Source organism: Folsomia candida, unplaced genomic scaffold (genome assembly GCF_002217175.1).
Source record: "Folsomia candida strain VU population unplaced genomic scaffold, ASM221717v1 Fcan01_Sc021, whole genome shotgun sequence".
Taxonomy (NCBI): domain Eukaryota; kingdom Metazoa; phylum Arthropoda; class Collembola; order Entomobryomorpha; family Isotomidae; genus Folsomia; species Folsomia candida.
The window spans coordinates 2,212,188-2,226,811 of NW_019091213.1; positions in this window are offsets into that span (position 1 = coordinate 2,212,188).

Here is a 14,624-nt window from a genome sequence, read left to right on the forward strand (position 1 = left end):
TTTTTGCTAAATGTTATTGAATATGTAACGAAATTTGTCGATATTTCATCGTATCGTGAAACATACAAGCAAGAGAAAGTTGCAGAACATTTAACTAATGCAAATTATACGTCCATATCGAAAAATTCAGATTACACATAGATATAAATTTGATTAACATTAAGTCTTTTAAAGAATGCATCCTTTGTCTATACTTGTCAGTTCTATTTATTACATATTATTATTATTACCAATGTACAAAGTAACATCATCTAATCGAGACAGTAACTTTATACTTATTTAATTAGAGCAATCATTTTCGCAGTAAATCACGCATTTTGACATTTTGCCTTTAGTAGGAAACGTTTAGAAGGAGTTATTAAACATTATATTTTTGACCGACTTGGTCCTCCGCATGTTTACGAGGGCCTTTTTCTGCCCTTCTTTCACCCGGCCTGGCTGGAAAGTTAGTGTGCCCATGAGGCAGATCGATAGTAATTATTGCTGCCGGTAAAGAGATAATAACACATCAGACATCATCATTCCCTACTTTTTGCTTTTCTTCCCTTCTTCTTCTTCAAAGCCGACTGGCTGATTCGGCCGGCCAGACGGGCAAAGTAGCAATTTTATTGGCGACAATTCCCTCTCATGGCAAACGCCTTATTTAGGATGCCCTTTTCCAGCCCTTCTTCCTACACGAGAATATTCCAACACAAAGCCATTAATAGAATAAAAAAGTGTTAACAACTCTTACGCAACGTTTTCTTCGAGGGAAGTACTTATTAGTCCAGAAACAGATCAGAAGCATTATCACGTTTTATGGACATACACGTTTATTACGTACGAATCACATTCTTAAATTTCTAGCTCAAAACATTTCCTCCCAGATGAACTCCTCGTGTAAATAGTTCAGCATTCCTCCAAAAAATAAGGTCACAGCACAAAAAGCCTGCCCCACGAACCACTTACAGGGTACCCCGTCATTTGAGGGGTTAGTCGAAGGTTGTAGTTCTAGGTCAAGCTTCTTGGCGACAGGGCAAGGCCGGGTCGGGCGTATTGCTAACAGTGCCTGAAGGGAGGGCATGCACATAATGGTAATATCACTGGTTGGTGGACTCGTACATCACACAAGGAACCACAAAGACAAGGCTCAAAGGAACCGAATAAACTGCTCCTTGTTCTAAACCTCTCATTAAAAGTACCCAACCAAGCAGCGTCTTTTTGTTTTGTGGGTTGTTTCGCTTTTCACCCAGAATACGCTCCCAGCCAAATTATTATCATCACCATCACGAGTCTCCCTTGGTCATCAATACCCTGTGCGAGCAGACATCGGATGGAAAGCAGGAGTGTAGATGGATGGATGGGCAGTAAATAAATGTCGATCAGTTATTAGTGATGAGAGAGATGGGATGATGATACATCAACCCTGCAAGTAAACCAGAGTCGAGACGCGGAATAAAGGTCTTGATCCCCAGTCAGCACTTATTAGCTAATTACATGTATCGGGAGAAGAGGGGGACCTTGTACCCTTGCAAGAGGAAGACTGTACGGGGTACTGCAAGATCAAGGCTGGCACTGAAGCCAGTGTTTCGTTTATTATGAGTTTGCTACATTTCTTGCAATACAAAGAAAAAAACGCAAGAAATGCGTTTTTTCTTTGTATTTCAAGAAATGCAAGGTGCCAGAAACTGCGAGAAATATGCGCCGACTAGCGACGCGCACTTTGAAGTATAGCGGTCGGAAGTAGTTTCTTGCGCCTTGCATTTCCTGCAGGTAAAAATAGCTGCAAGAAACCATTTTCTTGTTATTATTTCATGCACGTGGTTACCAGAAACACTGTTTGAAGTAGATACATACTACTACAGGAACAGATGAGACTTTTATTGCCCCCGGAAACCACTACCTCTGGTCTTGTTGTTTTATTTCTTTTGGTAAGAAGGACGATGAGTAGACGTAGTATTTGGCCCCCAAGAGCAAAAAACGGGCGAGCGGAGAAGCCTGACTTTTTGGCTTGGATTTGTGAATGTAATGCAAGGCAGCAGACCCACCAATTAGAGTGGGACCCAGGCATCAATTTTTATATCGAGCCTGAAATTACCTAAAGTAAAAAGCCACAAGGATGTGGAGGTTGGGAATGATGACGCTGGCTTCTTGATTCCTGGTCAAAATCTTGAGAAATTTCTTACTCACCGTGCAAAGCAAAGCAAATGAACGGCGCCGTCTGCTTGCCTCCAAGGCATTGACTTTTCATTCTCAGTCCGTCCAAATATCTACAAGCCAGAGAGTCGTCATTAAAGCAAAGTAAAAGCTTTCTGCACTTGATCCTGCACTTGCGTTTGCCAATTGCATGAGATGTGGAAAGAAAGGGGTGTGCGAAACTTTGTGAAAATTGTGCCCATAATGATTTACCTCGAAAGGTGAACCCTTTCCCTGGCTGGTGTGCTGGAAGAGAAAGTTGTCGCTATTAGTGGGAAACTATACCCACTTTTACTACGATTGAGTCCGAATAGATTGCAAAATTTCGGTCACGGAATGTATGAATCCTGAGAATTATTTAGATATGCCCTCGTAAAGTATGATAAGAATTGCATACCAAGTAGTGGGCAGTAGTCGTGGTGCGTTGAGTCGTATGTAAGCAATTGCATGGACGCTAGCCTTAATTAGGTGGAGTTGTCTAACGTGTATATTCCAACTCATTAGGGAAGGTGGATTGTATGATTATTAATGTGAAGGCTTCTCGCTACCGTGTCCCGCATCACTTTTTCTCTTTTTACCTGCCTTCCTTCCCTACTTTGCACGAGTGTAATTGTGAGCTCGGAATCACACACTGGAAAAAAACTTTGAAGAGGCGAGGCAGCGACAAGACTTTGCTGTTTAATGAATTGACCTCAACCTCCCGAACTAAAACGTGTTTCCTTCCTATGCAAAAATTACAAACTCTTTTAAACAGGGAGAGAGGAGAAAATTGGTTTAAAATGCAAAACGAAAAAAATGTAAATCACATCACGGATTCAAGTTTTTCAAGAAATTACAAGTTATACGCAATCATACGGATGTGTGGCATCTCTCTTCCTGGCAAAGTTTAGATTTCCTAAAGAATTAAGGCACGTTACGTTGTATGTAAATTGGTAGACAATGGCACTTGCGGATCTCCTTGGATGGATGAGTCGAGAATAAAAGCGTATTTATCTAATAATAAGCTGACAAGGGGGTAGCTACCGAATCACGCAGGGAAGCCCTCATCAACTAATTCTCAGTCCTCTCGTCATTAGTTATGCTGCTCCCTCCAGTAGTCCAAGTCTGGCTTTAATTCGTTATTAGGAGCACACAAAGTAAATGAATGTTTTGATTTGATTCGGTAAAAAATCCGAATTAATTTAAAACTGCACCCGGAGCTATTCTAAATCTTATTTCTCACATCCAACTCGCATCAATCAGAGTGAGCTCATTTTAGGTTTTATTTTATCAAGTGTTTTTATTTTATTTTTGGAGATTTTGAGACGCAAATAAATTGTTCGGGTTCATATATTTAACATTATAAGAAAAATATCACAAGATTTTTTTACAGGACTGAATCAAAAATTTTACTTTATTGTACTGATGCCTCCACTCCATTTACAGCCCAAATCTCCATTACTGTCACACATTACAAACACTCGGTCAGATTAAGTTCGTTACGAATATATTATTCTGCCCAGTTATTCCCTCAACTTTATTGCCCACTGTAATATTCATTACTTCACTTTCTTCTTTTACTGACCCCGTACAATAAAGTGTGGACGGGATAAAATGCGTATATCTGTAGGGAAAAAATGTCGGCACATGTACGAAATTGGAGCAGGCCAGCCACCACAACGTCATGATGTCTTTTGTAGCGCTATCATTGCCCCCACTCTGCATTTGAAAACACGTCAAATTCCGTACCACTACGTTACCCCCATTTCATCCTTTAACGTAATAAACGCTTGTGCTCATGTTTTAATTTGAACCTCGTCCCGACCACTTTGAATGACGATGAAGGGTTGATGCATCCGATGATAAGATACAATTCCCCAGTTTTTTATATCTCATTTTATGAGTATGTATATATTCCCGTACTCTTTTTTCTACATGCACAGATCCCAAGTTGGACCTGACTTTTTGATTTATCTTCAAAATAATAAAGTCAAGTTGGTTTTTTGCTGTTATACAGCCATGAAAATGTTCGAGCGAGCGGTGCTAACCATTCATTTGGGAGTTGCATCAAGAAGAAGGTGCATTGCAGCAGTAAAGGTAACTAATGATTATTATTATTACTACGCGATATTTTATTTTTAGACTCCTTCCTTCGTGGGCTGCTTGTCTGTCGTGTAGGCAGCTCCGAGTAGGAAATAATAAGCTTCCTTACTTAATCCGGCGACAGTACATTTATAAGATCAGCAGAGTTACGTTGTGTAGATGTAAGTAAGCAAACGCTGTGTGTGTGTAACGGTAGTTTTTGATGCGGATAAAAATGAACCCTCTCGTCATAAAGAGGAGGTGTTCCTTATCAAGTAATAATTAAGTATGTAAGCTTCTGTGGTAATGATAGATTTGTCATGCATGCCTTTTTTTACGAGATTTGACATTCGTATTCATTACAGAAGATACGAGATGACCAACACGGTGTCAACAAGTAGTGAAGAGTTCTCCTGATTTGAAAGTTAGTTTGTGTATTCAAACCTGTCTCATCGTGATTTTACTAGAAAACTGATGTATTCCTTAATGCAATTACGGATTAGACCAATTTGATGATGTTATCTCGTAGTAAAAAACCAGTTGGCTCCTTGTGTAATGTGCACTTCTTGACCTCCTCCACCAGTCACCACTGCTTCTTCTTCTTCTTTGGTGGCCGGAGGCTGGCCTCCTAATTTTAGACTTTTCATAAATAAACTGTAATTAATAAATAAAGTGGAGAAGGAAGAAATTTGGATGGAAGGAGAAAACAGTAGCTGGAACTACTTGAACATGTCGCTTACAATTAATGGTAATTTAATTCTGGGTTTGATGAAACGTACATAACCGTACTTGTGATTTACATACTTTGCCAGGAGCCAAATCTTCAGTATCGGAACGAATTACCAATGCACATTTCCCATCAATGCGTTTGTGTAGCTGACTGTTGTTTATAAATTATTGTCTTTGGAGGCAGAATTGAGGGAAGAATTGTTGTAAATTAACCTTCCAATAAATAAATTGTTGGGTTCTCCGTTTTACTAATTACTAGTTGCACTTTTACACTTACTGGCGTAATCATTTGGGGAGAAAGTACATCTCTAAATAGTGGCTGCTGTGTAGCTCCTCGATTTGATCGTATTCCTGATAGTGGGCTATTTATACATATGTACAACCTTGATGCATTTTAAAAATCTTGTAATGTTGGGTACTGTTGTAATTTATATTTCTGGAGGCTACAACAATAGATGAACAGTGAATTCAAAAATTCAATGCTGACTTGGACTTGATCTATTGAGCACAAATTAATCGCATTGTGATTTATTCAGGTTTAGAACATAATGGAAGGAGCATTGTCAAATTACAGAAATTCTCTTAGTCAGCTTATTTGAGGGACAGAATTATCAGTCAAGTAGCTTTCTACTCGTTCAACTCATCTCAAGTATTCTTCACCCAGATTACAACAGATGCAGTCAAAGCTAGATGCATGTAGATATGCAAATACGTACGCAGCTAAAGTTATAAAATGTGATCGGTTCAACTCTCCAAAATCAGTGTGCAGGTTACATTATGAATATTTCATTGTTTTCAAGTCACTTGACTTGTTTCCTGAAAAACTTGACAATATTCAAGTGTGTATGCGCGACAGTGGGTGGAAGTAAAGCAGTGTCCTGTTGAGTCTGAAATTGAATCCTACGTCATTTTTTCGTCTGATTTACACCTGCACCCTCATGCCAAATTTCAGGTCTTTACGACAAAATGTGACGTTTTGTGTGATTTACCCACAGAGCTGTATATGCAGTAAATATATTTATGTAGCTAGATTTACCCCCACCACTTAAATGACCCCCAAGGATTAACAAATGGACCGATCTTCGGTTTCATCCAATGCGTCAAGATTTTATGTTTTAAAACCAAGTTGGCCAAAATCGGTTCATTAATTTGTCGGCTAGCATGTCACACACAAACAAACAGGCATTTTGGATGTGATTCTATTAAGGAATGGAATATCCAGTATATATTTTATACATTTCTGCAGTATTTTTCCATTTGAAAATACGGCTGAAAAGAAAGTATGTAGTCATTTTATTCAAAAAATTATATAGTAATGTCCTGCCTGATTATTCAAGCTGCACGCAACCAAGAGCTGCAAAATAAATACGTACGTACATCATCCATAATTTGCCAAAATCTTATACTTAACCTCTTAAGTGTCTCCTTTGTGCCAGGTAACATGCTGATTGGGCATGATTTACTTTACTTTAGATCCATTCTAACCATCCCTTTCTCTACATTTTTTCCCTTTTTTTCGCAACTTTTTTTCCTATTTTGCTCCATAACTTATTATGTAGAGACTAATAATATATTCGGCATTAATGAAGCCATTCATCTCTCTTGGTCCCATTCATTTCAGAAAACCATTCATGACTCGTAGGCGAATAATGAAAACACGGTGTTTATCCCACACAACACACTTGATGAGTCGAAAACCGCTTTGATTTTGTAGATCAGAGGAGATCAACAAACATTTACGATAACTTTACACAAATGTATCTCGCATGAGGTAAGTATCATCCTTTCAGCACTGCTACTTACTCACAGGCAGAGGAGCAAGAAAAGTCCCGTAGCGCAGTAAAAGCCGTACTTACAACCAATAAATAAGCAAAGAAAAGGTAGAGCGTTTCACAATCAGCCTAAAAACAGCTATTAACTTGTCAATTCTGACTTGCTAATGATGATCGTCGCTCTGCGTGGAGCCAAATCAAGTCAAGTCAACTGTTGACTTGAACACAAATTCACTCACTCATCATCATCCGCAAACATGTGTGCTTATCATTCTCCTCGCTTCTTCTCCATATTGTAAATAGATATATTCGTAAAAGTGGGATTGGTTTTTAAAAAATTTGGTGATACTTTTGCATCCGTTATGATTTTGAGTATGTAATAGTTATGCAATTCATTAACTAATAAAAGATTACGGAATACGGAGCACGAGCCAGACTTGTGAAAGCATACAAAACTTGTAGAAAAATGGGGATAATAATTTCCATTGACATGAGACACAAGTTGATGGGTAGGTAAGTACCCATATGGATTCGTAGTAGTGGATGGATACCCTTCATCCAGAGATAAAGTATAATGATAACCTTTTAAGCGGATTATTCCTGGAGTGAGCGAGTGAGTAGGGACGGGAAGCATATAAATAAGGCTCCCTCCTCCTCCCTCGACACACAGCCTCCCTTTGTGCTGGGCTTATCTGAAATCTAGAATGTGCGATAATTGACAATGTTTTGTGTTTCGTTGTAACCCCTGCTGATTTCCAGTCAACAGTTCATTTCATTCATTTATGTCCTCAATCCTGCCCCAAATGGAGCATAATGCGTTCACAAATCATAAAGCATGTAGGGGTCCATGTAATTCAAAGTGAAGGGTTGCTCAGCCGGGTCTCGAGGTGCGGGTGGTACAAGGCACGTAGGTCACCTCACAATGGGTGCAAATTGGGGAGAAAGATGTAGCAGTGAAATATGCATGGACGAATTTTGAAAAAAAGTAGCTGAAAGTGAAAATGCAGTGTTAAAATATTTAAGGCAATTTTTTTAATCCGTCAAGTTACAAGTTTTCTTAATATTTGTCACCGTTAGGTAATGCATATCATGCAGATCGGCTTGTGATGATATGCATGCCCGGTGTGTGATGGAGCCTCGAGACCGATGTAAAGTAAACACATCTCTAAACTGGAATCCTATTCTATTAAAGGGTTCACAAGTTTCTAAGCCAGTGAGCAAACTGTCTTTGTTCTGCGGGGCGAGTGGGAGTAGATTCAGCAGCATGAGCGGAAGTCCTGTCTCCAATTACACCCCACCTACTCACCCAGCCAACCATATATCTCTGCATACGGTCAGCACATATTCGTCCTTACAAAGGGAAATCGTCCTCAAAGGGTCGGGTGCCATCTGACCCTTTGTTTGGGTCAATTGACACCAAAAATCTAACTCTCCATGGCATCTTCATCATCTGGCTCTTTTCTGACAAAGGGCCCACGTGCCTCATCTGTAGTGGATGATGTAGTAAACAGATTTTTTGAGAATGTCACACTTTTTAGGATAATGTCACCATCAACTTTAATGTATCGTATCGTCGTTTATGCAATTTTCTGCATAACAACATTACGCCAATATCTGTATAAATAACCCCAACTTTAAGCCAAGTTTCAATCCACTTGCTTACTTACATATTACACAACCCGAACAGAAACTTGTATCACTCTGTTTTCGCCTCACCTGGAAGAAATGATGGAAATCTAGCCGTTGTGTATGTAGTTTTAACCCAAGTCAGTAATTATAGCCAGTAGTCTCTGTCTGATAGTACTTATTACTATCCGAGTAGTACACGTATCATCATCAATTCCTTATTTTATTCACCCGTCATTATTATTTAGAGAAAAACAAGAGCTTTAGAAAACGGTCTTTGTGTGTCTGCAGCCCTCCTCGCCTCCTGATTCCCGTGAATGTTTCATCACATATCGTGTTGTCTTGTGTTCCTCGATTCTGCGTCAATTGGAGCCTTAGTTTGGTAGTGGCTTTCCTCTGTCGTGATAGGAATCCATCCCACTGAAAAGGCAAACCTCGTGTCATTCCATCCTCTCTAATATTTTATTTATTCCTGATTCTTGTATTTCTTGGATAATTGTAATGTAAGCGCAAGAAAATAATGGGCAGTTCTTGACTCTGGTCTTCTTCTCCTCTCCACCTCAAACTCTATTCAGCACAAGAAAACACTATCGAGTAGAGTGGGCAGATACATACATAAATGCATAAATGTATGTATACCATATTCATATTTATGTATTTGTATGGAGGGGGTAACGGGTTACAGAGTTGCTATCCCCAAGAAATAAATAATTGAACAAAGAAAATGAAATTATTATAAAACTGTTGGCTCAAATTCAATTTATGATTTGCGTGTTGATTTGATGACACTGCTTTTAAAACGGGCCGTGTTTCGGATTCAATTTATTTTCAAATTGTGCTTGCTGGATGTTTCATTTTGGCGAAATGACTTGATTTGTGCTCAAATTTTGTGTCATGCTCAACCTTCAATTCTGTTAATCATATTGTTATTCCACACAGCAGACAATAATATTTCGTCGCTTTTTTATTGTAGCATTCATTGTGGTTTTGGGTCTCGCCTTTCATTTCATGCATAACAATTTTATTTTCTATCTCAACCAAGCAGCCAACCAACCAACCAACCAACCACGGTCTGTGGCCACTCACCAGTGAAAGAAACAAGGACAAATTGCATAAATCACACAAAGTGAAGGAAGTGTCTCAGTAGTAAGAAGTCGTCTTGAGACTTGATGAGAGCCAGTTCAGTAGAGCAAGATGAGATACATAAATATTTTATCCCATTTTATTCATCTCCAGTGATGCAGGGATTTACATAGTTTCCATCTCTGCGGTTTCGTACCTTTCTGCATGCACAAGGAGCTTTTTAACCCTGCCGACCAACCAACTTTAGGCCATGCTAATTCATGAAAATGTATCGACAAGAAATTTCATCCTTCGTTTCCTCTGCGATTCATCTTGTATATATTTTTTTCATATTTTCCTACGGATAGGAGGAAGGTGGTAGACATGCAATTTGTGTTCTTAGAACTCCCATCCCACTTGGAACAAGCCATTGTGTGTGCAATATTTTGTTTCGTTGGGTCGTACAAGCAAGTGTAGCGTTATCCCATTGTGTTGCTTTGCTTACTTTAGTTTATAGTTTCATTTTTTTCTCTCTCGTCGCCAAAAGAACCACCAACCAAGAGAACCAATTGAATACGTAGAATGGCAACATACATATCTTGCAGCTCTCTCATGCAGCAGCATTTCGCAATTTCTTCTTCTTTGAGGACAAAGTCACCCTCAGCAGAAAATATGTGTGTACCTACAACATTGAATTGAATTCAAAAAAGAGTTGGCGAATGTAATAATAAGAAAGAAATGGAATAAAACATGCAACAAATTCAACAACATGCGATGAGATTACTAAAGATACTTACATACATAGGACTAAATATATTTTACGTTGCTTTACATTACACGCGGCACAGTGAGAGAGAAGGTTATATTAGTAGGAAGATTGCAACATAATAAAGATAAAATCGAGGAGGCGATGAGTGTACAAATTTATTGTTGAGTTTTTATCTTGGGACGGAATATCATATTGTGAAGGTACAAATAGAATAAAAATAACCAAGAGATCCCAAAGGAAGGATCTGAACTGAACTTGACTCTCGTCGAGAAACTTGACAGAACATGCAAAATCTTTTACTTTTCTTGAAGGGAAGCACCTATCTACGTACGTGCATTCGTTTCATGAATTACACAACCTCTCCTGTTGTGGTCGTTCTGATATTTAATTTCAGCTAAATGTAAAGTAAAATAGACTCCAAATTCAGAATTTAAACTTCAAATTAATAATGTCACCTTTCACAGAAGTCTCAACCCCCCAAAGTTTCAGGAGAAGAGATGCCTAACTAACAAATATTTTCCAAGAAAACATGGAGTTGAGTTATTATTGGTTCGTGTCCTCCTTCATGAAATATTTAGCATTATTTTATCCGTCTTACTTATCTTGCAGGCAGATTTGGGTTGTTGGGGGTTCTTATTATTGCGTTAAATTCATGCTTTTGGTGCTTCTCTAAAACAAGTCGACATGATCCTGGTGATTCACCTCATAGCGAGTTTGGCTGCTACCTAGAGCGAAAATGTTGTTGAATTGAATTTGATGGACTGTGTCTTTTTGCTCGACGAGAGAGAGAGAAGCATCATTTTATTCACTTTACTTACGTCGAGCAGACAGGACAGTCAGTGGGTAGGATTCTATGATGAGCACATTCATTTAACGAGGACACACCAGCGTGGAGGCAGAGAGCGAATACAATGTCTACATTCTCTAGTCTGGCTGGTCGTGTGAATGTACGTAGTTTTATATGCTTTCGTTGGGTCGATGTGCACAATTCCATCTGAATCCGAACAAACCAAAAGAAGAGAGACGGAGAGAGAACGAGTGCGACCCGCCCATCCAAATTATAGGGCGAAAAGCTAACATAACATGGAAAAAGTTTCCATGGAAATTCTATCGGCTTTCTGCCCAACTTTGGACGCTCTCTCTCTCTGGTCGTCGTCGTCGTCGGAGTAATAAGCAAAGTAAACTCCCACACAGTCACCATAACACGACGAACGACTTGTACCTTCGTCATAGGAGAAGAGCAGATGCGATGTTTCGTACGGGGTCCTTGTCGCAGGAGTCGCTTGTAAACGATGCTAAATCTATTAAGAGATGGTATTTACAGGCGCTTAACAAATTCGGCAGAAACTGAACTGTCCAGTTAAGTTTATGAAATTCTTAAGTTTTGAAACATTGCAATTCATAATTATATTTCGAATTTTGACTTAAAATTTATCAAGTCTCCTTTTGTAATAAATTGTATAATGAGTACAAGTTGGTCCACTTTCTATTCCATTCACATTTAAAAATATTTTTTTATTCTCTGCCCACATTACAAGCCGTACATACGTACGTTATTCGTCCCCTCCTCCCACGCCTCCTCCTCCTCTCCTCCCGCTACATCTCTCTTTCTTTACGTAAGCTTAGCCCTGCAGGAAAGTTGACAAGCTGTTTCTTTCACTGGTAAAAAAAATCATATCTATTTATAACTCTGGCTTTCCCTTTGAATCCGTAGTTTTATTATTCTTTCATCGCGTCGCATCAATCAATGTGCAATTGGACCAGACCAGTTGTTCATAAAAAAGCGAAGGGAATAAAAAAAATCAAAAAGTTTATCTGGACCCAAAGGGAGCCGTGTCGTGGGAGGGGTGGGTGGACGTGGATTCGATGGGTGAATAGCTCGATGAGAGCAAAGGGTTCAATTGAATTCACTTTTTTAATCCGTTGAAAATTGCGTAATGTTTTTAACGGGCATTTTGTCAACGATCATCGATTTTGTAATCACGACGGGATCAAGTTGTTGTGTGTACGTAAGATGGGCTCGTAGTAAGTAAGATGACGACGATGACTTGAGTGTTGGTGTGGGTGCGTATTACATGCAAGTTCATTACTATCAATTATCATAATTATGACGATCTAGCAATTACTACACTCATATGGTTTTGATTACGGTAATTTTGTCTCTGAATGTAACTGACCTTACATACCTCACTTACTCGGTTTACTTTTACCTGCAAATATTCACCTTAATTGTTGTTTTACCATTTTTTCTGCTTCTTTGTCAAGCCAAATCACAATCTTCTTCTCTCATCTGCCATAATGTGAGATCAATCTTTGCACTTTTTGCATTCTTACGTTACAAGTTTGTTAGTAAAGCCTCATTTAGTAGGATATATACATACACTTGGGCACGAAAATAATCAAGTGTATCTGCAATTCGAGACCATGTTTTTGTACGTACAGAGAAAGAAAGCTTGTTTTTTGCATCTTTTTTTCTCTCAGTTCTAATTGAGGTTTTTTGAAAGGAATTTAAGAATGCTAATGAATTTGCTACAAGATACGTACAAATGAACGCAAATTAAATACCCTACATCTGATTGTTACGAAACTTGTTATTAATTTAAGTTTTTGCATTTGGCTTACAATTTGCAGTGTTTCGTTGCTTGCGGGTTTGCCAAACTTCTTGAACTGCAAAGAAAGGAATGTAAGAAATGAGAGGTGCAAGAAACTGGGAGAAAGTGCAAGAAATATGCGCCATCTGACACATAGCGGCGGGGCACAGGTTCTCACGCCTTGAATTTCTTGCAGGTCAAAATAGCTGCAAGAAACCACTTTCTTGCGGTTATTTCTTGCACACGAAACACTGCCATTTCCATTGAGAATTTCTTTGGTCATCCAAAGAAATTCTAGAAATTCGTCTTAACCCAGACTTGCTAAATACGAGGTATTTCCTTTCATAGCTGACGCTCCACGTCCAGCCAAGCCACTCCTCATTACGACCAAAACATGAAAGAGGAACACGTCGAGAGACGATGACGACGTGTGTGCATAGCGGAAAAGAGGGCACCAATGGGGAAAATTGCACCTCAAGCAAGAGTCATATTTTTCCCATGAAATGAAACACAAGACGAAAACGGAAGAGCACATTGTGGACGGGATTGTCATGCAATCTGAATCATTTACTTATAAAGTAAAACTGTTCAAAATCTAGAAACAATTAGTAAACCAGCGCAGAGTGGTTTATCAATTTTGTAAAAAAAACTCAAGTTAAGTCTTTAAAGATTTTTTTTCAGTGTGTGAAATCGTCGATCAAAAGGAGAAGATTTTAGTAAAAAACAAGTACTCACACAAGAGAGTTCACAATTTGTGGGTGAATTGAATTCACTACTTGATTTGGTCAAAGTTTCCTGCGTGCATGCATTATTCTTGCTTTCTTAAAAGGTGTGGAATATAGTGCAAGCAATGTGTGTAACGAAGTAAAACCTGATCCTGCCTACGACTTCCTCCTACTTTCCTCTCTTTCTGGTTGCATTGCAGGTGAGGTGGCAAATGCCGTTTTGTTCTGGTGGGATTTCTTAATTGGCTTCCGATTCACAAACAATAATGTAATAAATGTCAAGAAGGTTATTGTGGGTAAAAAGGTGTGGATTAGTGGATTGTTCGATGCTCATAATTCCACGCTAATTTCATGTTATAAAAATCTCGTCCTTCTAATAGCTTCAGATTCTTATCCATGCAACATTGTGTATGGCACTACATACACAGGTGATAAATGCTATGCACATTTTTGCATGGTATCCTCACAAATTTCCTAAAAACTTTACTGTGAAATTTGCAATAGTTGAAAAAATGTGGTTTTTTGTTTAGTAAACCAGCCGAATATGAAGAAAATAAACTGAACTTGATCAACTACTCATGGTCCTTTATTCGGTTGTGTCTGTTCTCAAGTTGGTTGGTTGGTGGTGTGGTGGGTGAGTTGACTTGAAGTCTGAAATGGTTTGGATGGGTCACGACACCCACCACCCCACGAATGACGTGATGTGGATGAGATATGAAGGATTCGGGCAGATCTCATATCCGTTTTTTATTATTTTATCATCACGACCACCTTCACTCGCCAATAATCCAGCACTCTGGCTTGATGGACATTGCAGCGACGGACTGACAATCATAAAAATCCATCGCCTCCGATGATACACAAACCAAACCACCGACCAAACCTTCGTCTGCTTGTGCTTCGTCGTACCAACTACGAAAAACTATAACCACCATTCTCTCTCTCTCTCAATTAGTTTTTCTCATATCAGACAGATAGACATTTACTAAAAAGTGAGATGACTAACAGTAGCAGAGAGAGAGGTAATTGTACCTAAAGTCGCAGAGATCGAGTGATGCACTATATATTTCTATTTAATTGTTATTCGCATTCAAGACTATTTGCCAAATATTGT